A 17,179-nucleotide genomic window follows, 5' to 3' on the forward strand; every position below is an offset into this window, starting at 1 on the left:
AGAAGGCACCAACAACTTCAAATTTATATTTCTAGGGAAAGTAGGCAGGCTTTTCTGTGTGGTGACTGTGCTAAAGTGCAGTGTTTCCCAATCATAGTTACTTTTAGATATATAAACTTTCTCCATACATCTCCAGAGAGCCTGCTTAATTTTGGCAGTATATTTTGTTGCAGGTTGCCAATAAATGATCAGGATAGTAATGATAGAAGCATCTTAGTCTAAAAGAAAGCATATAATTCTTTTTCTAGATTCTTGGGTGTCAGTTCAAGGCAGCTGTACTGTCAAACTTTTTAGCTGTCTATTTTTTTTAATGAAAACAATCTTCATTAAAAAATACAACATCTGTATTTCAGCTACTTTACGCATAAGTAGTTGCATTGAGAACTGTTTTGTTAGAGCTGTTAATAAACAGTAAACAGAGAAAGAGAATGGAAGAGAATGGAAGATTAAATACAATAGTCTTTTTCCAGAAAACAAAACGAAGCCCTCTGGTGGCCACATAATACAACTATTATGAACATTATGCAAATAATCAGTTCAAATTTGCAAAGTTCTATCCACAAATGGGTAATGCTTTTCAAGTGTCTACAACTCTACATCTATTAGATTTATAGTTTCTCTTACATATTTTTTCTTTTTAATAGGTTTTCTGTGGTGAAGAAAATGTAAAGGAAGTGGGGAACATAGGAGCTATGCAGGGAATAAATTGTTGACGTACTGTTCCTCTTCCATGAAATTTAATGAATGAGGCAGAATCACTGTACCATGTATACATTGTTTGGAAACACAGATATTTAGGAATAAGATCCATAATATTCAGTACAACATAATCATCCTAATCAAAATGTCAATGACATCCCATTAAAAATTTGATTTAAAATTTACATCCTTTAAAAATATGCAAGGTATAAAGGCAGTTGATTGAGTGTAGGTAGAGATATTTTTCTTCTGGCCTCACCACTACCCATAAGAAATGAGTATTTACAGGAGCTGCATTCAGAAAAGTAGACATTTGATGAATTAAGATGTTTTCACTAGTTATGACATTATGTTGTGATAACTTCCTGTAGAAGTTTCCCAAAATGGTAAACAGTAGACCTCTGTATAGCATAAATACTAGGCCTCTACATCTTTTTAAAAATGCTGCATAAAGTACTGTATTAGACAAAACACATCTGTCTGAAGAATTAAAGCAGATGTGTACTTTGAAAGACTCATGTTTCTGTTTCAGAGGCTGTCCTCATCGATACATGTATGATCATGCACATGGAAAAAGCCAGGAGACTCTTTGAAGCAACCATGTGAAACTTGCAGAGGGCATGGCCCTTTTAATACTTTGAAGAAAGATGTTCTGTTTATTGCAACCTGCTTTCGAAAGAACTTAACTTGAATGCACATTCATAATGCTTACTTTTTAATTATACAATCCTACCATTATGCAAAACAAGCCATGTGCAGTAGGTATACTGTAGATGTTGGAAGGAAATGACAAAATAGCAAGCTTGAGAGATGGCCTATTTTGCATAACCCAAATTGTCTTGCTTGAATACAATCATGGAGAGTTCACTGTATATGTTCATGATCAAGAAACTATTAAATACACGACTATTTTCCCAAATTCTGGGGCAGGGTGAAAATTGAGTCCCTGATTGTCAGCTTCCCCTTTCCATCTTTTGGTTATACGTGGATTGGGGCGGGGGCGGGGGGAGCTTTCATGATCACATTTTTTTCCTTTATTTTTTTAAAAAATTAAAATTAAATTTGGATTTGGGGGGCTTTCATGAATTTTGTTTTTACATTTTAAAACATTTTAATTTTAATTTGCCCAGAGTTGTTGAAAAATCGGACGTCTATATATTACATAGATAAATAAGTAATCTCTCATCATCACTGTGCAAACGATATTCAGCTATTAGTCCAGTAGCTTTTCAATATGAACAGCAAGCATCATTTTGTTCATATCAGGCAGTAAAATATCTTGGGACAACTCTACACATATTTAACAAATACAGGGGATCATTACCCTACAACATAGGAATACTGAATAAAGAGGTCCACAGGAAAAATCATACTAAATTATAAAGAAAGCAGACATTTAAAGTATCAAAAATAGTATAAATACAGCATGACTAGATTAAGAGAATTAAAACTTGAACAGGAATGCAATTCTTTTGGATACCAGTTTTGTTTGAAAACTGTTTAAAACTGGTATTTGAGCTCTGGTTTATTTCTAGAGTTCATACAGCAGTATTTTTATTAGGTAAGTCTGGATTGAATGAATATGTTGCATATTCAAATGCAGATGAGAAAGTCTCCGTATTCATTTTATCTCCAGAAATACTCTATTTAAATTCATTGCTGCATGCTACAAATGTCTTTTACAAAAAGTGATAGATGTATGAACTTTTTCTTTGGTGTTTAAATAAACCTGTATGTTAAAGATGCTGGTGTCTATCCAACTGTATTAAAAGCAAATAGTTATCTGACAAATATACAAAGAGGCCTTTATAGAAGATGTTAGGGGGAGAGATAAGAGGATTGTCTGCAGTACATGATTGTAGCGATCCTGTAGAGAATTCAGACTGAGTGGCAGATAAGATTGGACAGCATGAAGCAAAGAAGAAATAAAATTGTATGAATTTCTTATATATTATAAGAATCTATAGGCAATTTTCATATTCTACATTTCACTTCCCTTTGGTGTATGTCTTTTCAAGCCTCCACTCCGTTTCTTCTTTTTTCTTCTCCCAAAGATGAATGAATGAATGAATGAATGAATGAATGAATGTATGTATGTATGTATGTATGTATGTATGTATGTATGTATGTATATGCATGCAGCAGTGTGCGGCAGCTGCCAAAAAAGCCAACACAGTTCTCGGCTGCATCAACAGAGGGATAGAATGAAGATCCCGTGAAGTGTTAATACTACTTTATAATGCCTTGGTAAGGCCACACTTGGAATACTGCATTCAGTTTTGGTCACCACGGTGTAAAAAAGATGTGGAGACTCTAGAAAGAGTGCAGAGAAGAGCAACAAAGATGATTAGGGGACTGGAGACTAAAGCATATGAAGAATGGTTGCAGGAACTGGTTATGTCTAGTTTAATAAAAAGAAGGACTAGGGGAGACATGATAGCAGTGTTCCAATATCTCAGGGGTTGCTACAAAGAATAGGGAGTCAAACTATTCTCCAAGGCACTTGAGGGCAGGACAAGAAGCAATGGGTGGAAACTAATCAAGGAGAGAAGCAACTTAGAACTGAGGAGAAATTTCCTGACAGTTAGAACAATTAATCAGTGGAACAGCTTGCCTCCAGAAGTTGTGAATGCTCCAACACAGGAATTTTTTAAAAAGATGTTGGATAACCATTTTTCTGAAGTGGTGTAAGGTTTCCTGCTTAAGCAGGGGTTGGACTCGAAGACCTCCAAGGTCCCTTCCAACTCTGTTTATTCTATTCTATTCTATTCTATTCTATTCCCTTTGGATATATCCTGTGGAACTGATGAAATGGCTGTATTCCATGGAAGTTCATTTCATTTTAAAAATGTTAGCTTTTAATGTGATACCAGATTCTTTGTTTTTTTTAATGACAACAGACCAGAAGGGCTATTCCTTCCAAAATTGTTATATTTTGCTGCAAAATTAGGATTGAGAGTACAGTAGATCCATCCTATATAGAAGCTTAAATAAAAACAAAAGGTTGGGGTTTCATATTGGAAAATTACTAGTATCTTTATCTATTTCCTGAATACTTAATTCACATGTCAACTGGGATGGCTCTGACTGCAAAGATGCTTCTATTTGTTCTTGGAACCTAACTCCATGCAATGGCCTAGTGAAAGAAGTTTAAGAAGAAATGTAGGCTAATTCATTTTTCAGTAGAACCTTTTTCCTATTTAAAAAAAAGTGCCTTAGCCACAGTATGCATGTACTCTTGTTTCCATTCTTTATTCTCAGTACTGTTCTGTATGCTGTTTGAGTAATTTGAAAGGAGTGATGAGCAATCACTGATAACTTATTTCCTTAGAAGGTTTTAGTAATTTCAGACATGGATTTTTTTTATTATTTTCCAGCTTATAACTTTTAGCATCATTTTAAAGGCAAAATTCACTTCTTTGATGTATAATAATTTGTTGCAGAAGGAAGAATTTTCATTTTGCTGCATCGAGCCTAAATTAGATTTGATGAGCTCCATGTCAAAAAGAAATGGCAAGGAATTATATATGCTTTCTCTTTTGAACATGTATCTTGCACTGAAGCTACAGTGCTACTCTTTGAACTGTAATTCTGGATTTATTAGACTGACAACATTTCAATGAAGGATAGTAACTATATAGAGGTTGGAGCATGCAGTTTTATTGCAAAATTTGTCTTTTTATAGTATCCAACTTGGATTGTCTGTTCTGTTGTCTGCATAGTCATTCGTCTATATTTATTCTATATTTTCAGACATAAAAATGCATATCCATGAAAATATTCATACTGTGCTACTCTCAAAAAGATGTTGAGCTTCATATTTCTAAAATCCCAATATCGCTATTGTTTTAGGATCAAAACTGGCTTTTGTTTACTCTATTTGGATGACAACAAATAAGGAGGAGGAAAAAATGATTAAGAAATTATTTTTTTTAAATTTCATATATATTACTAGATTAATGCTATTAATGCTATACATGAAATAAGAATATGTATCCTTCAGAAAAACAAGTTTCATTTATTTCCTTCAGAATGGACTATTTAGCCGAATCCATTAGCAACCAACATATGACTGTCAATTGCAAATTGTACTAATACTATTGAAAGTATTCTATAGCTTTATTCAAAGGACAACCATTAATTCATTACAAAGTATGCCAATTATTTATTGTGAATATTTATTCTTATTTTAGGAGAGATTGCCTATCTGTGGCCCTCTCGCTGATCTTGAACTTTGCACATATCTCATAATTGATGAGGAGCTTGGGTTGCTGGAAGTTAGAGTTCAATAATAGATTACTGATAGATTACCCATTTTGGTTAAAGAGTCTACCTGTCCTGTTACTTATGATGGAATGTCTGACAGTCCATGAGAACACAGAGGGACACCAAAATAGTTAATGGAGGAAAGAGTAGAATGGGACAACTTGCCCTGACCAACTCACCATGGCCAACTTGCTGTGGCCAATTTGTCTTGGCCAACTCTCCAGGGGACAATTTGCCGCAGGACAATTCAACAATTCAATTTAGTTATTTCAAATAATTTAAAAATTATTTAAATTTTTGTCAGTCACATTTCATTTTGTCCCTCCCTTTGCATCCTTTCTTTAAAGTTTGTATTCCACCATTTCCTTGATATTAGTGTAACTCTTGTCCCATGACATTATACAGGAGAATAACTTTAGTATTCTGGTATATTATCTTATTATCAATACATCCAAGCAGTTCTTATTTCCTGAGTTTGCCAGTCTTGAAGAACTTGATACTGTCCTATAAGGCCAAAGATGGTTCCTCCAAATATTAATATGGTAATGTTACTTTCACATATTATTACAGTATGTAACTGTAACCTATTAAGGTGGATATATATCATTAGAGCTGGTTACAAGGATTCATTATGACTATGCCTACAAGTGGATATAAAAGCTATTTCCATTACCTTGTGAACAGATGATGAGTTAAGTTCTGACAAATTACAAAATGTCATTCATTTTACCTACTGCTGAGTTACGAAGCCGTGGCATTTGGGTACTTTCAATGCCAATTGAGAGGGCAATTCAAGAACAAGCATTGTTGATTTTGGGACACTTCTGCTTATTGGTTTGTGACCACTCTTTCCGGTGGAAGTTCGTAAGCATCTGCACTTTGTAAAAGGTAATGAAAAGGTTTTGATTATATTCTTTGCTGGCAGATGAACTTGCTGCTGAAGATTAGTAAACAAATTACTTTGTACTATTAAGACTCCTTATGTGGATGCCAGATGTTCACTTGACAAGTAGGGCAGCTATTAAATAGAAGGTAACTAACCATAAAACAATTGATTTTTTTGTATGGAGGTTTACTATGCATGAGAAGTGGGTTTACTTATTGAGAACGCTGTGGAAATCTAACCAGGTTAAAAAAAAGGTATGTTGGGTCGAACTGGTAAAACTGAGGAAAGATTAAAGAAGAAGGCATGAAACCTCATGCAACCATGTGTACTTGGAAGTGATCCCCTCCATGTTTTTAAATTATTCATTAACTGGAATATGCATGCTAAAGCACATGTCCCCATAATATCTATTCCGGGCCTTACTGCAATTTGCTGCAATCTTCTGCAACCTACACAGAAGAAAGTCAATAGCTTTACCACTGATCTCTGATAATTTGGTGGAAATGTTTTGTGTATGGAGGAAAATAGGATATGAACCATTCTTTCCATAGCCATAGAATTATTTTGCATTGAGTTTTTGACATGTAATATATATTTCTAAATATTTTACTATGCATAGACTTTTGCTTGAGCTTCCAAACAATGAAAAGGCTGCTGCTGGCTTTTACACAAAAATGTGGTTGTATTTTTTTTAAAATAATCTGTCAATCAGCTTCTGTTTCTGGCTGTCGGATAAAAAAAAATCTGACACTCAGCATACATATTTCTTTCTTTAAATAGAGATAAAAATAGAATGCCATCAACAAAAATATAAGATCTATCCATTGTTCAGACTATTTGCAATGAACTTTACTCAAATTGCCACAGGGAAAAAGAAAATCCCATTCTGTGTTTCCTTAGGAAGAATCTACTTTATTCCAAGCCCGATAGCATTCCAACTGAATCAGTATAATTGTTTACAATGGATTAAAACATTTTGTTAAACCATGTTTTGCTTAACTGTTTCCTTCAATAAACCACAACTGGCTTTGTTTACATACCGCAGTAAACTGTGAACCACACTTTAAAATTTACAGTCTGATAAACTAAATGAACCATGATGTGTGAAACATGCCTGTCATTCAGAATTTCCTCAAGGTTTTAGAGATAAGATTTTTCTGGTCTAACCTGAAGGTAATTGTCTTTGAATGTGGAGACTTTTGCACAGAACTAACAGATCATATGGGGTTTATATGAAACTATATCAGAGGTGGTGTTCAGTTGTTCTCTCTGTTTTGGGCGAAAGCTCCGCCCACCTGCCCCGACATAATGTACAAGCACTGTGCAGGGAACTGGATAATATCTAGCCTTATGAAAATAAGGACTAGTGGTGACATGATAGCAGTGTTCCAATATCTCAGGGGCTGCCACAAAGAAGAGGGAGTCAAGCTATTCTCCAAAGCACCTGAGGGCAGGACAAGAAGCAATGTGTGGAAACTAATCAAGGAGAGAAGCAACTTAGAACTAAGTAGAAATTTCCTGACAGTTAGAACAATTAACCAGTGGAACAACTTACCTCCATAGGTTATAAATGCTCCAACACTGTAACTTTTAAAAAAGAGATTGGATAACCATTTGTCTGAAGTGGTGTAGGGTATCCTGCCTAAGCAGCGGGTTGGACTAGAAGAACTTCAAGGTCCATTCCAAGTATTCTATTCTATTCTATTCTATTCTATTCTATTCCATTCCATTCCATTCCATTCCATTCCATTCCATTCCATTCCATTCTTTTCTTTTCTTCCACTATAGAGAAGCCCAATTAAATTTTTTAACATTAATACCATCTGGGGTTTTTAATCACTGTCAGAAGCTAAAGTTTTTGGATAACTTTTTTAAAAAAAATCTAAACTCTGTAAATCTATTGTGGGATAGTGCCAAGCAGGTGATCAAATAATATATTCGTGATGAATCACAAATTAAAGTTAAGTTTGTTTTAAGCATTTTACCCTACTTTATAACCCTACAAGTAGTGTAGCTTGCAGAAATCAGTTGTAAGACTATCTCTGCTATCAGGCTTGTAATCTAAAGGATATGATCTACAAAAAGTCTCAGAATAAATTTATGTTGAGGGCTGCAAGGTTGCTTTCAGACAAGGCTTTTATTGCAAAATTCTCATGCCTTATTAATGGAATTTTGCATAGAACTATGGAGGATGTAACCATGTATTGGGAGTTATGCATCTTTTATGTTTGTTTTCAGTCTACTTACAGTGGAGTTCTGAAATTTTGAACAAGTGACCTATTTTTATTTAAAAAGTAAAAAATGAGAATCGGAGACAATCTCAGCAAGTGCCTTCATTATCTTACATCTTTAAATGGGGAGAGCTTGGGAACAATGAGCCTTTCAGTTCTTGAAGAATATAATTAAATATTAATATTCTCGTCCTCCTGTGAAACTGACCATAATAATGAAGTGGTAAATATGAAATTAGACTAATCATATAGGCAAGCTTTGGAGCCGTATTATGAATATGATGAGAAAAAGTTGGTATAATCCATGTTTAGTTCAAACTAACCTACTTTCTGTTTAATCGTTCTTAGCACACACCTAGCTGTTTCAGCCAACTTAGAGACATAAATGGCTACAGGCATTTTGAAACAACAGTTTTCTTGTTGAAAAAAATGAATGCAACTTGTGAACTTTCCCGGTTCCTAATACTACTATTACCCTAGAGATCCTTCTGTGTTTTTTTAGAAATCATGGAGAGCAGGCTTAGTGCCAGAGAGGATTGGAGAAGGACAAATGTAATTTTTCAAAAGAAAAAGAGAAAAAGAAAACTTGGATTACTGCAAAACATTGGAAGAAATTATTATACAGATGATTTATAAGCATGAATAAAAGAAGGCTGTGCTTAGAAGATAGAAGCATGATTTTATTAAAAATACATGATGCAAAAGCAGGGGTTTTTTGTTGAAAAAAAAAAGACACAACCAATTTAGATTACCATGATAATGTGCTGCACATTTGATAACATTTGATTTTAATGTTAGAAAGTGCTGACTATAGTGTATTTCAGGGGTGTCAAACTCCAGGCCCACAGGCTGGTTCCAGCCCATGGGATGCTTATATCTGGCCCATGGAGCTGCCCTGCAAACACAAAGGACCAGTCGCGGTACCTCAGCCAGTGACAATGGAACTCATGAGGGCCATTTTTGGGGGCAGAGGGTTGCAGGAGGCCATCACAGATGAAAATGGAGCCCGTTTTTACTGGCAGAGCACTAAGGCCACCACAGGTTCCCCCAACATGAGTGACATTGATCTGGCCATGCCCACCCCAGCCCCCTGAGGTCAAACACAACCCTGATGTGGCCTCAATGAAATTAAGTTTGACACCCCTGGTGTATTTGATTTTTCATGAAGACTTAGAGAAGAAGTTGACAAAATGTGGGGTAGATTGTACTAATATTAAATAGATACAGGTTGTTGTACCCATTGAGTGTACATCGCTGATTCTGTTCTAGCTGGAGAAAAATATTTCTTGATGTCTGCAGAGTGACCTTATAGGTTCTGTGCTTTTCAACATATTTGTAAATGACTTAGATGACAGATAGGAGGAAAACTATAATAATGAGCTGTATTCAGTAAGATAAAATGCAGTAGGGGCAAATATATATGGTTGGGTAAAAAATAAATATATGAATAGGATGTGGGAGGAACTACTCTTTTAAATAGTAGTTCATTAAAAAAACCAAAAAAAAAAAAAACCTCAGCTAGGTTTTTGGGGTTCACTCATGAGTCAACAGAGCAATGTAGTTGTGGATTGTATTCCAGCCTCCAAGTTTTGCTATTGTTCAAGTGAGAGCATCTGATTTGATGTCACATTGTACTACTTAAATTTGTTTTTTGGAAAGTGTGTCTAGTATAAAAAAAAACCCCTATGCTTTTCATATGGATGGAAGATAAAAATGCTGTATAGAGTGATACGTCATTGAGAAATGTTTTTAGGTTGGATGTCAGTAACTGGATGGATTATAGTAACCACAAGTTTTGCTTCACCTTTTTGCTATTTATTCAATATTAATATTTAACATCAATGCATATAAATGGTCAATAAAAAGAAATACCCAAAGAAACAAAAATACCCACTTTATACAGATTTTCTGCATTGTTTTGTAAGAAGGATTAGATCTACTTTTCTGGTAATATTTTTAGTGTCAGACATCGAGTCAGCCTGCTCCTGCAGTGCATTGCTCTTTATAGATACTTGAAGAGGAAAAATATTACACAATACAATATAGCTAGTTTCTCACCACAGTGGTGCCATTGCTTTGTAGACTAGCACTTATACCATGCAGTAAATAGTCATTGATTCTTGCCTGAGTCTTTAAAGCATAGTTCTTTTAGGAATAAATACAGGGGAGCATCCGCATTTTCTGTGTTTTTTTAAATGGATTTACTTTAGAAAGCTTTCTAACAATGAGCCAGAGGGTAAGTTCTCTAAGAGATACTTGATTATATCTTTTGATCTATCATTTCGGCTAATGGATGGCTTTGGCTTTTCTAGTCAAAAGCACTTCCCCAGCTCAGTTTAATTCAGTTCTTTCTATTCAAACTCCCTTTTAGCTCAAAATTAATGATGCTGCCAGGCATGGACTCTATGATTTAGATCCATAAATTCTCCTTCTTGGTCTCCTTTGCCAGGCAACCTGGTTTAAAATTGGCAGAGGCTTCCCAGACTCACAATGCAGCAGGACTAAAAAAAGGATCTTTATTGCATATTTCGATAAAACAATTTGAAATACTGTAATTGATTGCCATTTGTCAATGTGAGACTGCACTCCCCTCATATTCCCATTGCAGTTTAAAACTGGGATTTTTTTTTCAAACCATTCCACACGTTAATAGCAATTTTTCTTTCCCCCTTTCCCTTTTTCATTGTTACCAGTAAAAGACAAAAATCCACATGACCACCAACCAGAGGAACGTGATTATACAGGGGAGAAAGGAAACCTAAACTTATTCTAGTGATCAGTATAAACTAAATGCGACAAAAGAAAAGAAGAAGAATGAACAGAGGTAAAAAGAACCATATAATAACTTCATATATTCATAAAAATAAATTGTGTAGCCACCTCTTGACCCTGTGAACGGAAGTCTGTAACTAGGGAGATCCAACATGCCTTCTTTTGGTAAATAGAGTAATTTCACCAGAAATAAATAGATTCAAAATTTATTTTTCTAAAAACCCAGAGAGAAAGGGAGAGAGAGGAAGACAGGGAGACAATGTAAAATCCCTTTTCAGCTTTCAGTACTTACGTACAAAACATTCAGTGGTAAAGACAATACTGTAAATCATAAATTGCATGTATGTATGTATGTATGTATGTATGTATGTATGTATGCATGTATGATCTGGGCAGACACAATAACAATATGATGTTGGTCCAACCCTAATTTAAAATTTTGCTGTTACATGAGTTACAAAGCACACAGTTTACAGAGCAATGTAGAGCATGAGTACCACAAATAAGAAAGAGTAACAAAAATATCACTTCAAAGTTTGAAGGCTAATGCAGTACTTAGTTTTCTTTTCTTTTCCCTTCTCCTCTAGAGAAAAGGCTGGCCTTGAATCAAATTTCCTCTTTGATTGTTAGCTGGAAATTCCATTTTAAAAAGCTTTTGGATGGAGATCACAGCTTTCTATTTCTACTCCCCAATCCCTCCTTTGGAACACAACTTTTTCTTCCTTTTCGCCATGTGGTCTGATGTCTGCTTTCACAAGAATAAAAACTCTTCCACCTGAAAGGCGATGGCTGGAGTGTGGGAATTTCTTTTGCTACATGCTCAAGGAAGCAGCTCTCTCAAGAAGACTCTTCTAATATTTGTTTCAAATGTCTGAGCTGGCAGTTTGTCATCTGGCATGAGAGCCTGCCTGGCAGACTGTAAGAGTAGAATTTTGTTGCCTGCCAATTCAGTACCCCGTAAAATAAGAATTCATCACTAAGGTATTAAAAAACCCAAAAAGGAGGTACAAAACAGACTCCCTCGCCCCTTTGCAGGTTAAGACTCCTTTCCCTTTGTAGTTTTAGGTGGATGGTTTAGGTCACAAGAAGGTCCTCTTCCTTGCCCAGATCAATTCTGAGATTCTCATATGTTTTGATTCAATCCTAACTTTAGGGAGAGTCTCACAACAACATGTTTTTAGATTTCCCGAGAGAGTAAAGGGTATTTGGTTTATTGTTACTGTATTTTTATTGTGAGAGTGATGACTGTTTGTGGACTATTGTGATATTTGTTTTCCCCCCTACAAACTAAAATAGCTAAACTGCTTTTATGCAGAAGAACTGGGGAGGAAAATAAGAGTATTTGTTTGTCTATTTCAGGTGGCAAACATTTTGGACTGCCCAGTGATTTTACTTAGTCCAGTCTAGCTAATTTTTCAGGCTGATGGGTTAAGTCATGGTGTTGTAATGGTAAATTAGAAATCAAATATGCAATTTGATTTATCTTACTCTCAAAGAAAAACAAATTAACTCGTAGTATCTTCAATTCCTGCTTGGTGATGATACCTATTTTTCCTATGTATAAGACAGGCTTTTGGCAAATCAATGTATGGGTTTCTATAATCTTAATTTGATTTCTGCCTGGCAGTTGCTACCATACTTCAGGCAATCCTCGACTTACAACTACAATGGAGCCCACATTTTCCATTACTAAACAAGATAGTTAAGTGAGTTTTGCCCCATTTTATGGCCCTTCTTGCCACAGTTGTTAAGTGAATCACTGCAATTAATTTAGCAACATGGTTAAGTGAATCTGGCTTCCCCTTGACTTTGGTTGCAAGAAAGTCAGAAAAAGGTGATCACATGATTCTAGGACACTGCAACCATCATAAACATGCCAGTTGCCAAGTGTTCAAAATTTTGCTCATGTGAAGATGTGGAGGCTGCAATGTTCATATGTGTGAAATATGTCTTAGTTTTTTTTTCAGTGCCATTGTAACCTCAAAAGGGTCACTAAACATTAACATTTGAAATCAGGATTACTTGACCATGGAGTAGTTGCAATAGCCACAATGTTGTGAATAAAACGTTGTAGACATTTCAGTTTCATAGGAGGGTCCTGGATTTTTTAAGTGTTGTTTAACTTTGCAGATTTTAGGTATCTTGCCTCAAAAACGTGCAAAATGCACGTTAGGTAATTTGAGGGTTCGAACAGACAAATATAAACACAATGAGAGTTTTAATAGTAGTATATAAATAGATGTTCAATATGCGTGTGAATCACCCCTATTTATATGTTGGCAAATTCCTAAGAATAACCATTTAATTAAATTAAGATTTTTTTTCTTTAAAAAAAGTGACAATCCCTTGCCTCTGAACGATTTTGAATACAGTCTTTTTCTTAAGAAATGTAAATCTTGTCAGACCTAATGGAAGATTACATAAATTCCAACCTGCTTGTTACACTTGGGCATGCTCAGAATAACACTTCCAGTGAGGTAAATTTTGAGATGTCAAAATGCAACAGCTTGTCCAGGTAAAGACAGAATCCTGCAGGTAGATAGAAGTGGAGATCAGCCCAATGAAGAGAAATGATGTGATTGGAGAAAGTCCTTAGAATTCTTCATTCATTGTTACAAAGGATGTGTTCTGAGTGACAAAAATGCACTATTGCCAAGCTTGAGGGTAGAAAACAATGGCCAGGAATTCCCAGCTGTCCTTTCCTGTAGTCTTTGAATTTCATAGGTGCAATCAGCAAAAGTTGGTAGTTCAGTTTCTTGACATGTACTGTTGACGTAAGCACTAACATATGTTTACAAGATTAACATCTTCGTTTTTTTCTTTAAAAAACAGAAAACATAAAAGGCACCACGGTCACTCATATGTATATCAAATAGTCCCGCCTATATCCTAAAGGTGCTTTTTCAAGAGGCAACTGGAATTTCTTGTTTTCTTTGAAGACGTTTTGCTTCTCATCCAAGATCACCATCCAGTCAGAGGTGAAGAAGTTTCTTGGATGAGAAGCGAAATGTCTTTAAAGAAAAACAAGAAACTGCAGTTGCCTCTTGAAAAAGCACCTTTCGGACAACCATGACCTGGATGATGAGAATCTCCATAAACAATGTCACCTATATCTGAGCACAACCCATAAACCGATGTATTGCAGATATTTTTTTTTCCATTCAAAAACCTCACAAAGAAATGATTTATGGGGTACTTTGATGGTAACGTTGTTATCTTCAACTTTGCAGAGGCTTAAAACTCCCATTTTGCTGTTGAAAACCCTAGAACGCTGCAAAATGAGAATAGTTTCTCCCACTTTGGGCAATTGGATGAGGACAAATTACAGCCTCCACCATAAAAGATTATACACACATTATAATATTTTTACTTAAGGCAGGAAAAACATTGAAACATTGTTTATTTTGTCTCATTAAAACAAAAACTGTTTAAGCTTGCTATAGATAGCACTCAGGTCCATTTCATGCATACCAAACAGAAAAAATATTATGTATGGGCAATTTCTCCATAATTTACAGATAATACTTCATTCTCTATCTTGGGGATTTTGTGTGCAATAATTAAGAACATTTAAGTACATTTGCTTTACTGTAAAGTTCTTGGTTTTATGCCTTACAGGCAAGAAGAAATTGCATTTAATAGTTTATATTCTGTTATGTTTGTAAAAATGTCTAAGCTGCAATGCATTCTCCATTATTATTAAATGCTGAAATATTTAGCTGCATGCAGAGTTGGCACTGAATAGTTAATTGAATTACTGATTCTAGAGGAACATTTTTCCATCTTATATAAAGGATTCTGTTCCATTTCTAGTGGTCTAGTGGCAATTACTAATATGCCATTTTATGGCTAGCATTTAGAAAGCAACTGGTGACTTAAAATAAGATGTGTGCTTTGTCCCCAAATTATAGTAGAATCCATAGCATAGGCATATTTTAAGCAACTCTATGTAGATATAGTATGTAAAATAACATGGAGCAATAGTTAAAAAAATATTTTAAAGTAGAATAAATAATTGCTGATATAATTTCTCTTACAATCATGTAGCTAAACTGTCATGAATAAAGGGGCAACAGAGAGTAAAAATGATACAATACAAGGTTAATGGACTCAGTCTTATCCGTTGAGCCACTTTTCCTGAAAATAAGGATTTAAATCTGAATGCAGAGACAGCTGCACCTGAACAATAATGCAAGTTATCACATCACAAGTTGTTTGAGAGACCAGATGTTTTACTAGAAAAATTGTCCATCCGTTTTACTAGAAAAATTACTGGAGAATTAAATTTCTTCAGGACAAATTTGCAGACATTGCCTCTATCCACACATTGGATGGAGAATTTTGATGCACTATTTCAGACTGTAATGTTAACAATCCAGCTGACATGAACATCTTAATGCTGGGTTGTTAACATTGCAGTCCGAAATAATGCATCAAAATTCTTCATCCAAGGCCAATCAGAGGCAATGCCTGCAAATTTCTCCAGAGGAAAAGATAAATTATCCAGCAATTTTTGAAGGGTAGCATTTCCTCTTAACACCCAGACCACACCCAAATACTATTGGGAAAAATATCTTTTTGATCTTTTATCTAGGATTTATCTGGAGCATGAAAAGCCAGGGAGGTTGAAAGCTACTGGAGTGGTGATCACAGGATGAGAGATAAGACAATCACATTCATAAACTTGTCACCTTGCAGTTTATCCACAGATAAACATTTCTCCAGAGACTCTCGTCCTTTAAAATAATTTCCAAAGTGAATTCTCTTTCATCAGAACTTGTAGGAAAAAAATATATCTATCTGGCAGAATTAAAAATGAATGTTTAGACAGAATTTTTAACATTAAGTATATCCACTCTCCCTACAGGACTGGTTTATAATTGCCTGGGATGTACTTGATAAAGTATTTATGTACTCAACCACATAAGTGGACGAACAAACAAACTTTTCCATTATAGAATGGTCAAGGGAGAGATGTGCAAATTAGATTCTTGGAAAGGAAGGCAGCAAAAAAAAGAAGACGGCGAAGCAAAAGATTCTTAGGCAAAACAGAGTCAAATGTCTTAATGTTTTTATTTACTGAAGCACAAAAGATGATCAAACATACTCCTACATTTTGTTTGCTGGCTCATCCATAAAAAGAGATGGAAAATTAAGAAAATAAAGATTAAATATATAATGTCTTAGGCCAGTGATGGCAAACCTGTGGCACGCGTGCCACAGGTGACATGCGGAGCCATTTGTCAGGGCACGCGAGATGCTGCCCTGTGAGCTGGCCAGCGCGCATGTGCGCACTGGCCAGCTGAGTTCACCCTTTTTTAAAGCTATTTTTCACCCTCCCCAGGCTCCAGAGGCTTTATGGGGAGGGTGAAAAGAGCCTTCCCCCCCCCCCCCCAGAGACCCTCTGGAGGCTTCATGAGCTTCGGAGCGCTCAAAACGACCATCCGAGCAAACCGGAAATCACTTCCTGTTTCCTCGGAAGATCGTTTTGAGCTCTCCGAAGGCTTCAGGGACCGTCCGGAGGCTTCCCTGAAGCCTTCGGAATGCTTAAAACGACCCTCCGAGCAAACTGGAAGTGAGCTCCCATTACTTGTTCCAGCTTCTGCCAACTTAGCAGTTCGAAAGCATTTAAAAAATGCAAGTAGAAAAATAGGGACGACTTTCATGGGAAGGTAACAATGTTCCATGCACATTTGGTGTTTAGTCATGGCCACATGATCACAGAGACGTCTTCAGACAGCGCTGGCTCCTCAGCTTAGAAACGGAAATGAGCACCGCCCCTAGAGCAAGAAATGACTAGTGCATATGTGCGGGGCAACCTTTACTTTATATAATGCAAAATGCAAATGAATAAAATAAAGGAGGAGGGAGAAAAGAAATTATCTCTGGACAGTTTCTCTTGAAATTATGATTATTATTTTTCGGCTAATTGTGTATCCGGTTAATTTATTGTAAAGGTGGCATAGTATTAGTTTTAACCAAATTCGATTGAAGAAAAGAATTCATGGCTTTATTTCCCCTCCTATGAATTCCTGAATGGTAGAGAAAAATTAAATTAGTATGGACTCAATCTGGGCATTTACTACAAACTGGGTAATTCTGTATGCCAAGAAATGTGTGCTGTCATGATGCATATTCAATATGAAGGATAAGACTGCTTTTTGCTATCATAATAACAGCATAATAGTTACAGTATGTATGTCTTAAGTGTACATGATATATAAATGACTGATTAACTATCCTTTACACAGTAATATTCAAAGATGATGCATAATCAGTTAATTTGAATAGCATATAAGTACTAGTAAAGAATGAGTATCACTTT

This window comes from Natrix helvetica (genome assembly GCF_964273705.1).
Source record: "Natrix helvetica genome assembly, chromosome: 4".
NCBI lineage: Eukaryota > Metazoa > Chordata > Lepidosauria > Squamata > Natricidae > Natrix > Natrix helvetica.